Raw genomic sequence first — 13,967 nt, forward strand, 5'->3', positions numbered from 1 at the left:
TGATCCTCGAGGAAGTGATTATTAAGGTTAGTGATGGGAGACAGGGGATCAAAGGGTCTTTTAAAGAATACAGGGCAGAATCAAAGAGGCAGGGGTGTGGCCTGTGGCCGGGTATGTCAAGTTGCGGTGGTGGTGGTGGTGGCGCGGAGAACTCTGCAAAACAAGAGGCTGAGGGTTGCCTTAGCGGTAAACCAGTTCACGCCAGAGCCCTAGGAAGGAAGCGTCGTAGTAGGACCCGGCCGCTCTGCGGGACTGAGGAAAAGCTCGCACCAGGCCGCGCCGCCATGGGCAAGGGAGACCCCAACAAGCCGCGGGGCAAGATGTCCTCGTACGCCTTCTTCGTGCAGACCTGCCGCGAGGAGCACAAGAAGAAGCACCCCGACTCCTCGGTCAGCTTCGCCCAGTTCTCCAAGAAGTGCTCGGAGAGATGGAAGACCATGTCAGCGAAGGAAAAGTCGAAGTTTGAAGATATGGCCAAGAGTGATAAGGCTCGCTATGACAGGGAGATGAAAAATTACGTTCCTCCCAAGGGTGGGGATAAGAAAGGAAAGAAGAAAGATCCCAATGCACCTAAAAGACCACCGTCTGCCTTCTTCCTGTTCTGCTCTGAACATCGCCCAAAGATCAAAAGTGAATACCCAAGACTGTCCATTGGAGATACTGCAAAAAATTTGGGGGAAATGTGGTCTGAGCAGTCAGCCAAAGATAAACAACCATATGAGCAAAAAGCAGCTAAGCTAAAGGAGAAGTACGAAAAGGATATTGCTGCATACAGTGCCAAGGGCAAAAGTGAAGCAGGAAAGAAGGGTCCCGGTAGGCCAAGAGGCTCAAAGAAGAAGAATGAACCAGAAGATGAGGAGGAGGAGGAGGAGGAAGAGGAAGATGAGGAGGAGGAGGATGAAGATGAAGAATAAATGGCTGTCCTGTAATGGCATGTGGAGTAAATGTGTGCTCAGGCAATTGTTTTGCTAAGAATGTGAATTCAAGTGCAGCTCAACATTAGCTTCAGTATAAAAACTGTACAGATTTTTGTATGGCTGATAAAATTCTTTGTAGAAAAAATACTTTTTTAAAAAATTCAGGTTGTAGCTTTTTGAGGAGCTACTACATATAGTTAGATTTTAAAGCTTTTGATGTTGAATGTTCCTAAATATTTAATGATTTCTTTCACGTGTGTGGTAGCACAGCAAATTTGCAGGAACTAGTACCAATAGTAAGTTTTGGGTTTTTTTAGGATGTTGCATTTTGTGTTTGTTTTTTTTTAATTTGTAATAAAATTATGTATATTAAAAAAAATACAGGGCAACGTATAAATAAGGACTAAAAGGTATAATAGATAATGTGAAATAGGAAGAAAAGGGGCAAAGGGGAAGGGGAAGAGGAAGTGGGAGGGGTAGGGGAAAGTAAAGAAGGGAATGGAATTAATATGAGAAAATGAAAAAAAGGAAACAAAGTCTTTGTAAATGGGGAGGGATGGAGGGGTTGAAGGGAGGGCAGGGGGATGGGGGAAAGAATAAGAACCAGGAGAGTATGTAAAGGTGCATTTCTCCAATGATGAATGTCATTATATTGTATACCTAAAATGTACCAATAAAATTAATTTTGAAAAAAATACAGGGCACATGCTTATACCCAGACCTGTCAAAATATGATCTTTTGACATAAAACCTGGGCATTCAAATTTCTTACAGCATCCAGGTGCTTCTAACTCTCAGGCACAGTTGGAAAATGCTGGCCAACACGCAGAGCTGAGAAAAGTTGGACAAGGTACCCAGGTGACATTTATCCAGCCTGAGGGCTACTCCTATCAGTCACTGGGTTAAGTAAAGATAAAGGAGTCATCCCTGGGTTCCTGAAGTTCATGATCAACGCCCAGAGACCAGCCCCTAACAACAAGGTATGGTGTCAGGGACTTGGGAATGCCATCTAGGACAGAGTTTCCAGGCCTGGGAACGTGGGGACTCGCACATAGGAACAAATTAAAAATGAAGGAGCCGGGGTCGGGGATTGAGCTCAGTGGTTCCGCTGCCTGCCTTGCAAGTGCAAGGACCCAAGTTCGATCCCCGATACAAAAAAAAAAAATGAAGGAGCCAATAACAGAGGCTGACTAGCTTTTCATTCATCCAAAAGAAAGGAACATAGTATTTTTGAAAAACAACTACTACTGATCACTGACATCAATTCATAACATGAATCTCATTTTAAGTCCTCTGCATTGCAAGAACATTTAAAGAAGGATAAAGCTTGTCTCATCTTCAGCTGCACCCCAGAACCAGGAAGGACACTTTGAAATGGAATAATGATAGCAATAATAATAATGGAATCACGATGATAATAACATGTTATTAAACACTGACCGTGTTCACCACATACTGGGCCCTGCTGCCTAGTACCTTCATGACCTCCCTGAATTCTCACAGCAACTCTGGGAGGTCCTTGTATCAGCCAGGATTAGTACGAGAAACTGGAACAGACTGGATCTTTGAAGAGGGAAGGGATTTAATGAAGGAAAGAATCATTGGAAGAGCTGGAGGAGCAGGCTCCGGTCTGGGAGCCAGGATTGGTTTCCAGAATGGTAGGAACCGGTCAAACTTTGGAGATGCCATCCCTAAGGCTAAACCTAGAACTACTACTTCCATAACAGCCCCACTGCTGTGAGCTGAAGATTAGAAACCAAGATAGAGGCCCCTCCAGCTCCGCTGCTGTCCCCACAACCCCTGCTCACGCAGGAGGCTTGGGGCCTGGACACGCCACAGAAGACTGCTGCAAAACCCTCACTCACAGCTTTGCTTGCAGGAGAAAGGTCAGGAAGGAGGCCATGCTTGTGCCTCACTTGGCCTTCCTGATCCTGGGCAAGCATCTGATTAACAAACCCTCCATGCATGCTGAACCCCATCCGCAAAGCCCTTTGGAAAATGTAGATTTTAGCCTTGCAGGCTCTAGAGTACAGGACGGCAGCCTGGGAGGAGGGTGGTATGGAGCCTGGCAAGGGAATCCAACCCGTAGTGATCACTGGCATCATTTCTGTACTCACTGGTAAGTACAGAAACTGAGGTGAGGAGATGTTAAGTAATTTGCCCCAGGTAGCAGCAAGTTAGCAATGAAGCCAAGATTTCAACCCCAGGGGGCTAACTTCAGAGTCCTCACTCTTAAAATGATCCCTTCCAAGAAAGGGCGGTTTACAGCCTTGGGCAGCATATTATAAAAGAGATATTTTTTTTTCCTAATGACAGAAAATTACAGCATGAAACTTTAGTTTTTGATATTACAGTATCAAAAAATTGTCAATATAAAGGTTCTAAATTCAGCTGAACTGCCTGAAATAGAGTTCAGATATTTAACAACCTTTTTAAATAGCAATTGTATAAAATCCAGCTTCACATGTTGATGGAACTAGAAAAATGAAGCAACATTACTTGATTCAACTCAGGATATCCTGGGAAAACCAAGAGCCCTTGAACATCTCCAACTTGTCCTGCCTTCCTGCAGGGCCATGAAGAAAGGTGGACAGAAAACTGTAGAGCTAGGGCTGTGGATTTAGCCCAGTGGTTCCACAGCCTGCCTTGCAAGCTCAAGGTCCCGAATTTGATCCCCAGTACCAGAAAAAGAAAAAGAAAACTGTAGATCTACTAAAAGAAAAAATAAGAGGAAAGCACCACGGCTTGGCCTGGACAGTAAGTTCCTCGGGCAGAAGCCAAAAGCACAAGACACAAAAACAAAAACAGACACATGGGATGTCATCAAACTCAAAAGTTTCTGCAGAGCAAAGGAAACAAGAGTGAACCCACAGACAGGAGGAAATTTTTGCGACTCATGTATTGGCTAAAGGACTAAGACCCAAAATATGTAAGGAACTCAAACTATTCAATAGCAAGAAAAAAAGTAACTATTTAAGAATGGACAAAGAACCTGAACACACATTTCTCAAAAGAAGACATACAAGTGACCAACAGATACATGACAAATGTTCAACATCACTGGTCACCAGGGAAATGCAAATTAAAGCCATAATGAGATCACCTCACACCAACTAAGATGGTGATTATCAGAAAGATAAAAATTAAGTGCTGCCATGGATATGGGGGAAATTTTGTGCTCTGTTGGTGGGAATGTAAATTTGTATGGCTATTTTGGAACCAGCATTGAGATTCCTCAAAAAACTAAAACTGGAATTACCATGTGATCCAGCAATTCCACTTATGGATATACAGTATACCCAAAGGAACTGAAATGAGCATGTCAAGGAGGTAGGTATCTGTATTTCTATGTTCATTACAGAACTATTCACAGTAGCCAAAATATGGAGACAAGGTTCCTGTCAATAAATGGGTTTTAAAACGTGCTACATGTGTGCATATAGGCATGTTGTGTATGGAATACAATGGAATACTAGCCAAGCTTAAAGAAGAAGGAAATTCTGTTATTAAGGACAGCATGGAAGAATCTAGAGCAGGGAGCCCCAACCCCCTGGGCTACAAACCAGTACCAGTCTGAAGGTCAGTACCAGGGAAAGGAAGGGAGCTTCATCTGTATTTAAAGCTGCTCCCAGGCCAGTAATTTAGGTCAGTGGCTCCACCGCCTGCCTCGCAAGCACAAGGTCCAGAGTTTGATCCCTGGTACCAAAAACAATTAAAAATAAAATACATGGGCCAGAGATTTAGCTCAGTGGTTCCACCACCTGCCTCAAAAGCGCAAGGTCCTGAGTTGGATCCCCAGTACCAAAAAATAAAAAAATTTTAAAAAAAAAATAATAATAAAGCTGCTCCCCATGGCTGGATTCATCACCTGAGCTCTGCCTTCTGTCAGATCAGCAGCTACATTAGATTCTCACAGGAGCACAAACCCTACTATGAACTGCAAATTCAAGGGATCGAGCTTGCATGCTCCTTGTGAGAATCTAATGCCTCACAATCTAAGGTGGGGCTGATGCAGTGATACTAGCACTGGGGAACATAATAATTAGGTATCATAAATATATACCAATAGGGCCGGGGATTTAGCTCAGCAGTTCCACCACCTGCCTCGAAAGCACAAGGTCCTGAGTTTGATCCCCAGTACCAAAAAATAAATATATATATACCAATAAAAAAAGAAAGTAACCACAACCCCCTAGTGCATGGAAAAATTGTCTTCCACAAAACCAGTCCCCGATGCCAAAAAGTTTGGGGACCACTAGTGTAGAGGACATTATGCTAAGTGAAATAAGCCAGGCACTGAAAAGACAAACACCAAACAATTGCACTTAAATCCAGAATCTAAAGAGGTCAAACTGAGAGAAGTATGCAGTGGAATAGTGATTACCAGAGGCTCATGGGTAAGGAGGGAAAAGGGGAGACTGAGGAAGGTGAAATGTTGATCAAAGGCAAAAAATTCTGTTCAATAGGAAGAACAAGTTCTGCTGATCTATAGTACAGCATGGTGACTATAGTGAATATTAATGTATCATACACATTTCAAAATTGCTGAAAAAGTAGATTTTAAATGTTCTTACCACAAAGAAGTTAGTGAGGTGATAGATATGCTAACTGACCCAATTCTACAATGTATTCATATATCAAAGTGCCATATTATACCTCATAAATAGATTCAATTATTATTTGCTGAATAAAAATTTAAGTTGGAGGGGCCGGGGATTGAGCTCAGTGGTTTTGCCGCCTGCTGCGCAAGTGAAAGGACCCGAGTTCGATCCCTGGTACAAAAAAAATTTAAGTTGGAATGGCTGCTATCAAGAAATCAACCAATAACAAATGCTGGTGGGGCTGTGGGCAGAAAGGAACCCTTCTCCATTGTTGGTGGGAGTGCAGACTGGTGCAACCACTGTGGAAATCAGTATGAAGATACCTCAAAGAACTAGGACTAGAGGTCCCATTTGACCCAGCTATTCCCCTGCTGGGTATCTTCCCCAAAGAATTAAAAGAATCATACCACAGCGATACATATGCACCCATGTTCATAGCGGCACAGTTTGTAATAGCTAAAGCTTGGAAACAGCCCAAGTGCCCATCAACTGGATAAACTGGATAAAGAAGATGTGGTTTTTTTATAAAATGGAGTACTACTCAGCCATAAAGAATGAAAAACTAGAGTCATTTATAGCTAAATGGATGCATATTGAGGCCATACTCTTAAGTGAAATAAATAGAACACACATGTGTAAATACCGAATAGTTTCTCTAGTGTGAGAAACTGATAGTGTAAACAAGGGTTAAAATGATTAAAATGAATAATTGATAATTTGAAATAGGAAAAAAGGTCCAAAGACAAAGGGGTGAAGGGAGGGGAAGGGGAAAGGAAAGGAGGGAAAGGAAAAACTACGAGAAAAGAAAAAAATAGAAATGAAGTCTGTGTAAATAGGGAAGGGCGGAGGGGGTGAAAGGCACACAGGTAATGGGGAAAAAATAAGAACCAAGATACATCATGCACAGGTACAAGCACCCAATGATAAATGTAAACGTATTGTATACGTAAAATGTACCAATAAAAGAATTTAAGAAAAAAATTTAAGTTGGCACAGTGGTACGTGCCTGTAGTCTATTACTCAGGGGGCTAAGACAGGAGGATCACTTAAGCTAAGGAGTTAGAGACTAGCCTGGGCAACATAGCGAGACCTCATCTCAAAAAAAAAGTTTTTTTAAATAAGGTCTGGGAGTGTGGCTCAGTGGTACAGGGCAAGCATTTCATGCACAAGCTCCTGGGTTCTATCCTCATTGCTGACAAATAAGTAAATATAAGTGATTCAGTGATGGATTGATTTTAGGAATAAGAGAGGAAAAGAAAATGTGATCAGTACCTGGGGAGGCTCTGAGCTTCCTATTCCAAGGTTACCTTATCAGAGTCAGGATGGGAATCTGGGAGCACAGCCATGGACCGGGCAGGCTGATAGGATGTACAAACCCTTCACTGGGACCCAGGGCATAGACCCAGGGACCTGCCCTGTGGGAAGCCCTGTCATCGAAGTCAATGGCCAGCAATCATCACCCTTGGGTGACTGCTTTCATTTCTTCAACTTGACACCTCTGACCTGCAGACATGGGATCTAAAACTCCAAGCAGCAGAAACCTGATTTTCCTTCTTCTCTGTCTCCAACACAGACACAAAGAAAGCATTCTAGAGGAGGAAAGGAAAATAATAAACTCTAACAAGCTTTAACATTAGCTGAATTTTCATTTTTTTCTTTAACTCTTTTTGCTTTCAATGATTATAGAAAAACAAGGGTTGTTTCTTAGCCAAGTATCATAATCTTTGCTAATTCGGGGCCATGGCATGCATAAAGGCATAGATGGATGATTGGAAGATAAATGGATTAATTAATAGATGAATAAATTGGTAGATAAATAATGCTGTAAGTAGAGAGGGACAAAGCCAAGGAGAATAAATTTTAAACAGGTGACCAGCAAGGCCAGAGCTGGAACAAACACTGCCAGCAAGAAGCTTCTGGGAGCCTATGGGGGTGTGCCCAGAAGACCCTTCAAACTGCCAAGAGCAACAGGAAAGCAACAAACACATAGTCACCCAACTACAAAAGGGCAAGCAGAATAATTATGGACCTCAGTAAACAGAAATGGAGGAGAAAGCAAAATGGAAAGAGAGACTTAGGAAAAACCTTAACGCCTCTATCTACTCCAGGTTCAAGGGAAAGTTCAAACCAATCAGCAAAACTCCTAAGAGGAGCTTTCAGCTGCAACAAATCCTGCTAAGGTCGCCCAGCCCCTGCCCTGCCACATAGACAGAGCTGATCCTAATCTTCCTTGCTGTGAACCAAAGGCTCACCAGGACTCAGGTCCTTAGTCTTGACCTCTGCACCTTACAAAAATACTCTTAAAAATTAAACGATGGCTTTGCAGCTTCCTTTTTCTTCTCTTGGCCAGCGGAGCAGCCCACCCTTAGTCTAGGAAGATATTCACATGTGCCCCATCCTCAGGCAAAGTTGTCCTCTGCAGCTCAAGCTAAAAGTTAGAGCCACGGCTGCTGCTCTTTCTGCAGATGGAAATTGGTCGGTTACAATGGGATATCAGGGAGGTGGCAAGGGGCATGGAGGAGCATGCGCACATCTTCTGGTTTGCATTTCTATGCTGCAAGCTGGCAATTTGGTGCCCTTGAGCAAGTTACCTCTCTTCTCTGAATTTCCATTTCTTCACCTACAAAAAGGAATAATGAGGCCTATATCCAGGCACTGTTTCAGGACTAAAGACTGTGCACACAAGGGCTGGTCCCACGATCAGTGACAACTGTCAGACCCTGCTCTGGCTGCACCCACAGCTGAGGTTTCTGATCTCACACGTAGGCTTTGCTTCTCTCTGTCCCCCAAGTACAAAGGGAGCCTTAGACTCAGTCTGTGGGCTCTGCATCATCCCGCCTTGCTGTTCCCATCCTCACCGACTGTTTCCTGAGCTCTTGCTAACTCAAGTGCCTCTGCAAAAAACACATCCTGCCTAGGCCATGCCATCTCTCTCCTAGGGACCGAAGCCTGCTCTGAGCCCATTTGACTCCACTCCAGCTGAACCCCACCCATCTCCCGTGCTAGGGTCCCTGATAATGGACTCTGCCCATTTCCACCCCTGTACTTCCTTCCAGCAAACCCCTGTCACAGGCTGCCTGCCAGGGGTTGCCAGACAATGCCTACCTCCCTGCCAAATCTTTCTCCCTCTGCCAAGCATGGTTTAATGGACTAGAGATGGGTTGTGGACTCAGACTGCCCTATACATCTACCATGCGACCTTGGGCAACTTTCTTCACCCTTGAAGCTCATCTGTAAAATGAGGATAGTGCCAGCTTCAGGGTGCAGGGCAGGAAATGCAAAGGACGATGGCATCAGGAGCCTGGCACCGTGCCTGGCACCTCACCAGTGCTCCCTAAAGGCCCCCTCCTTCTTACTCCTCCCAACCCAGATGGCCCGTATCTGAATCCAGAGATATGACAATGGTCATTAAAACAAATTTATCATTTGATTCTATAGCCAGGTGGCACGTGACAGCCATTAATTTTTCACATGAAAAATGGCTCTGCTAATTGAAAAACATCAAAGAGATTGAGGTTTACACAAATGTTCAGCTCTGTTTATTTTTTCTAATTTACTTTTCAGCAGTCAGTAAGAACTTAATGAGCTCTCATTTATGGCTTCCTCCCTATTTATAGATATCAGCGCCTGTGGTGTTCTAGATGTATGTACTGAGAGCATTCAGCCTGGGCTATGAGGCCAGTAGGGAACACTTACAACAACCAGGTAAATTCCGGGCAGGAAGACTGCTCCTGAAAAATTTAGCCCCTACACTGTTCATTAGGATAACACCTCGGCTGGTGCCATGTCAGCTGGATTCTGCTTCCTTCTTCTAGGGACAAATTTCTCTAGCAGGAAGCTCTTTCTGTTATTCCCTTTAGTATGGGACGAAAACAGGTAACATTTATTGACCAACTGAACCACTCCCAGCACTGTGCTGTGTGCTTTCTGTGGGTTATTTCACCCTGTGCCTGTTACAATATTATGAAGAAAGTATCATTACCAACCAGTCAAGGGACCTGAGATGTAAGGGGAGATTAAAACTTGGAGACCCACTTCTCCCTGGGTCCAAAACCCATGCTTTTATCTTTGTGTCCACACAGCCATACCCTCTTTCAATAAGAAGAGTGCCAACTGGTGAGTCCTGCCCAGTCAAGGAGGAGAGAGGCAAGAGGAGGAAGAGCCCTGGGGCAAAAGACAGGAGATCAGAGTTCAAGTCCCACATGTCCCATGAGTCCTCATGACCTTGAGCAAGCCCCTCATGCTCCCAACTCTAAGTTTAGAGGTCTAGGGCAAGGTTGGAGCCAGAATGCTAACATCTCCACTTCTTCCCCTCCACTTGACCACCCAATAGAACACACAAGGAGAATTAGAATATGAGATTGTTTGATGGCCAGTGTTACACCAACTATCCCCCAGGTGGAGCTGGAATGGCAAATCCAGATTGGGCAGAAACCAAAATAGAGGCTTCCTACTCCCTCCCCAAATCTAGACCACAGAACCCAAAGGACCATGAGGATGCCACACCGACTTAGGCATGGCATGAGGACAGAGTTCTTCAAGTCCTGGGGCAAAGAGGACAGAAAGATAGAATGGACCCTCTTTTCCACTGCTGTGGTACCAGGAGCCTGCAGTCAGCTTTCCATTACTGTGACAAAATACCTGAGATACTCAATTTATCAGAAGGAAAGGTTTATTTGGCTCACAGCTTCAGTCCATGGTCAGCTGGCTTATTGCCTTTGGGCCTGTGGCAGCACAGTACATCATAGTAAAGCACTTGGCAGAGGACACTACCTTCCTCATGGAAGCTAGGAAACAGAAAGAGAAAAAGAGGGACCAGCATCCCAATAGCCCCTTCAAGGCCATGCCTCCAATGACCTAACTTCCTCCCACTAGGCCCCACCTCCTGAAGGTTCTTCCACTGCCAATAATGCCATGAGCTGGAGACCAAGCCTTCAACACTTAGACCTTGGGGGATGCATCTCAACCACAGCACCTACCCACCAGTAAAACATAACTAAACCAGTCCTCCAGGGAAGAGAAACAAGTAAGAGGCAGAGAGAAGGGACAGCTGTTACACTGCAGCACCTTGCAGAGCAGACGCAAGAGCAAAAGGACCCCCTAGGCAACCCAGGTGGCACCTGAAAAGAGGAGGAGAAAGAGTCCCCTGAAATTCTTCTTCCCCCGTAAAATAAGAGCGTAGACCCCTGAGGAAAGAGGTGACACAGATGAACTAGAGCAACAGCTGCAGTGATGCGAAGTGAATGAATTGAGAAGTATGATCACACCTGGTTACAGACTGGAGGTGCAGTGGAGGAGAGGTTGATTTGGGGAAACTGAAGATCCCCTTGGGGGGAAGGACTCTTCTTCATTTCTGTATCCCCACACCCAGCACAGAGGGAGCCTGGCTCAAGGTCAGGCTCAATCAGTATCTTCTGAACAAATAAGAGAATACTTAAAAAAGCTGGGGTTCAGCATCATCCTGAGAAAACGGACAGCTCTGAGGCTTGATTCATAAGCTTGAGGGTGCTATGGGGATGTTAGCTGGTGTTCAATCCACTCCTTTTGACTCCCAATCGCATAATTGCCAGCCAAGGAATCAGCAGTCTCTATAATAGCGTTTGTGGGGAGATTGGAGAAATAGAATAATTTGCTCAAGAGATCAGTGTGTAACACTCCAATCACTTGCACAATCACAGCCCCTGAGCCTTGGGAGGATACCGGAAGTATAGCCTGGAACCCTGGCCTCCTGACTCGTCCTCCATGCCCTGCAGTGTATGGAAGGGGCAAAGACCACACACACCACACAACACAGAGTTCCATGAGCACCAGGCTACAGCCCAGTGAGAGCTCTCATGATGAACTGGTTGTGTCCCCCACTCCTAGGCTTCCCATCATCCTACATGCACCAAACAATCATCATCCTCTTCTCGAACTTCAAACAGGAATACTAGGACTGGGGATTTAGCTCAGTGGTTCCGCCACCTGCCTCGCAAGTGCAAGGTCCCGAGTTCGATCCCCAGTACCAAAAAAAAAAAAACAGGAATACTAGGTACACACAAAAATAGATGTCTGAGCTCTCTCTCAATCTCACATCGACAAATGAATGAACCACTGAGTTCTTGCAAGTGCTCAGTGCCTGAGCTGGGATGTGGTCCCAGATACCCTGGGCCAAGGTTCAGAAAACTCTTTCGAGGATGTGATGTTCAAGTTGATCCCTGAAAGAGGAGTTAGCTTCGGGAAGGGGATGGAGTAGAGGTCCCTACAGGGAAAGAGAGCAGCACTCACATAACCCTTGAGATGAGAGAATCTGTGGTTTCTCCATCCAATTATTTCATGAATGAAAAGAAGACCTCTCCAGAACAATGCTCTGGGTCATATGGATAGAGCAAGAGGGGAGGAAAGAAAAAAGAAGCGATCTCATTCTTTCCCTTCCCAGCATTCCAAAGTCCTCTTCAGCAGATCACTAATCCTGGGAGATCCTCTACAAAAATAAATTCAAGGAATGCTACATCCACCTCCTGACTGGTCACACAGCTTATTAACAGTGGAAAGACCTTGAAAAGTCCTGCGGTAAAGAACACGAGTCCTTGCATCTTATTTGGCTACTTTTCCAGTCAATATCTATTTAACATTCCACAAAACATACATCAGGGAAAGACTTCCATAAATTTAAGTTCAACAGCACCAACTCCAACATAGCCCCAAGGGGCAAAAGCTCTTTGATACAACAGTCTATTGCTACATGTTTCCTGCCCGTCCCCAAGATGAGGGCTTGCGGAATGAACCACATGCTCCCCATTTGATCCCTGGGAAAAAGGAGAAGGTGGCATGACCAGGCTGGCTTAGCGGAGATTTACTTCACCGGCATCCTCTGGAATGGCTACCCTGCATGATTGAGCCGGGCTTTGTTCAATTCTCAAAGCAATTTGCCAGGAGTGAGAAAGGAGGGCTTAGTGAAGCAAGTTGGTCAGTCCTGGATGATTACTTCTTATTCCAAAACAATCACTAGAAAGGTAAAACGGGTTATGTTGCTGTCAAAAATATGACTCTCTCCAAACAGCTGCACATGAATTCCCTAGCAGAGCCCCAGGCCATGGTCAAGAGCAGGCTGGACACGGGACCTATCGGGGAGATGCCTCTGCTCTTTCAAACAGCACTGGCTGAAGGCAGAATTAGGACAGGGGAGGGCTAGGGGAGCAGGGCAGGGAGAGGAATGGGGGCCCTAGAGATAAGGGCCTATTCAGTGGTCTGAGCCCATCCCGAGAGACAGCCCCATTACCCCTCCTTCTATGTAGACCCTCAGTGAAAATAAGGCTGAGCAGGGTTTCTCAACCTTAGCCTTAGTGACATTTGGAGTTAGGCAAGCAACCTCCCAAACTGGCCTCCCCCGCTTCCAGTCATGACAACCAAAACTGTCTGCAGACATTGCCAAATGCCTCCAGAAGCCAGGAAGTAGGGGGGAAATTCACCCCAGGACAAAAGCAGTAAGAACCTGGGAGACAAGTCCCACCGGGTCACCAGAGCCAGCACATCTCCAAGAGAAAACTGCTCAAGACTGGCCTTTCCCAGAGAGCAGAAGGAAGCATATGCAGAAGTCGTGGCTGTTGATCCTGCTGTGCCCACTGGGAGAGCAGGAGTGGGCTGGTCCCTCACCGTGCTGCCCTGGGGCCGGCATCAAAGCCGTGTGTCCAGCCTGCTCCCTGGAGGACAGCCAACACCAAGAGGGCCCAGCAGGAAGAGCTGGAGAACCTTTTCCCAAAAGTAAAAACATTCACTCTTTCTCCGGGGGCAACCAACAGATGATGTCAGTATATCACAGCCTGAGTCAAACTCCCACAGTTTATGAATCGGGGCGTCATGAATGGTGTCCACCAGCTAAGGAGGAGCCGGGGCGGGGGGCATGCCTGAGCTTGGACCTGGACGCTCTCATGAGGTCTTGATGCTGATTCTGTTTGAGGTCACTTCACTTTAGCCACCTGGGGAAGCTATGCACCCTAAAATGAAAAAAAAAAAGAAACACCCACTCCACTAGGTTGTCACAAACGTATGTAAAAACACTTCGCAAATGCGGAGCACCAGGGGGGTGCCAGTTGTTTCCATTGACTTGAGAGGCATCATGAAAGTCGAAAAGCCAATCAATTTTAATTTGCTTCAAAGTTGATGCCAGGCAATGACTCAAAGAGGAGAAGACTGAGAAAGACTATCTGCTCTGAATATAGTGACTAAGAGCAGTAAAGTTGGAAGAAATAACAAGAACCAGGGATTTTAAGAATGATTACTAATACACCTCAAAAGTCTTAGATACATAGAGAAAAAATAGCATTGCTCTTCCAAGTGGTCCTTTCTGGGTCTTTTTTCCCACTTCTTTAGAGCTTTATTCTCTCCCCCTCCCCCATTCATCTCATTTCCGTGGTCGCTCAGGCCCCTAATGTGCATTTAATTGCCATCACCAGCCTCATCCAGAGCC

General features: G+C 45.3%; 1 pseudogene; it reads left to right on the forward strand.

Moving 5' to 3' along the window:
* The first annotated feature begins 201 nt into the window (after positions 1-201).
* On the forward strand, positions 202-1,014 carry LOC101696565 (high mobility group protein B2 pseudogene; annotated as a pseudogene).
* Positions 1,015-13,967: the final 12,953 nt, after the last annotated feature.

The sequence above is a fragment of the Heterocephalus glaber genome, unplaced genomic scaffold (assembly GCF_053883595.1).
Source record: "Heterocephalus glaber isolate CG9 unplaced genomic scaffold, H.glaber_assembly_v1.0 deba00001773, whole genome shotgun sequence".
Classification (NCBI taxonomy): domain Eukaryota; kingdom Metazoa; phylum Chordata; class Mammalia; order Rodentia; family Bathyergidae; genus Heterocephalus; species Heterocephalus glaber.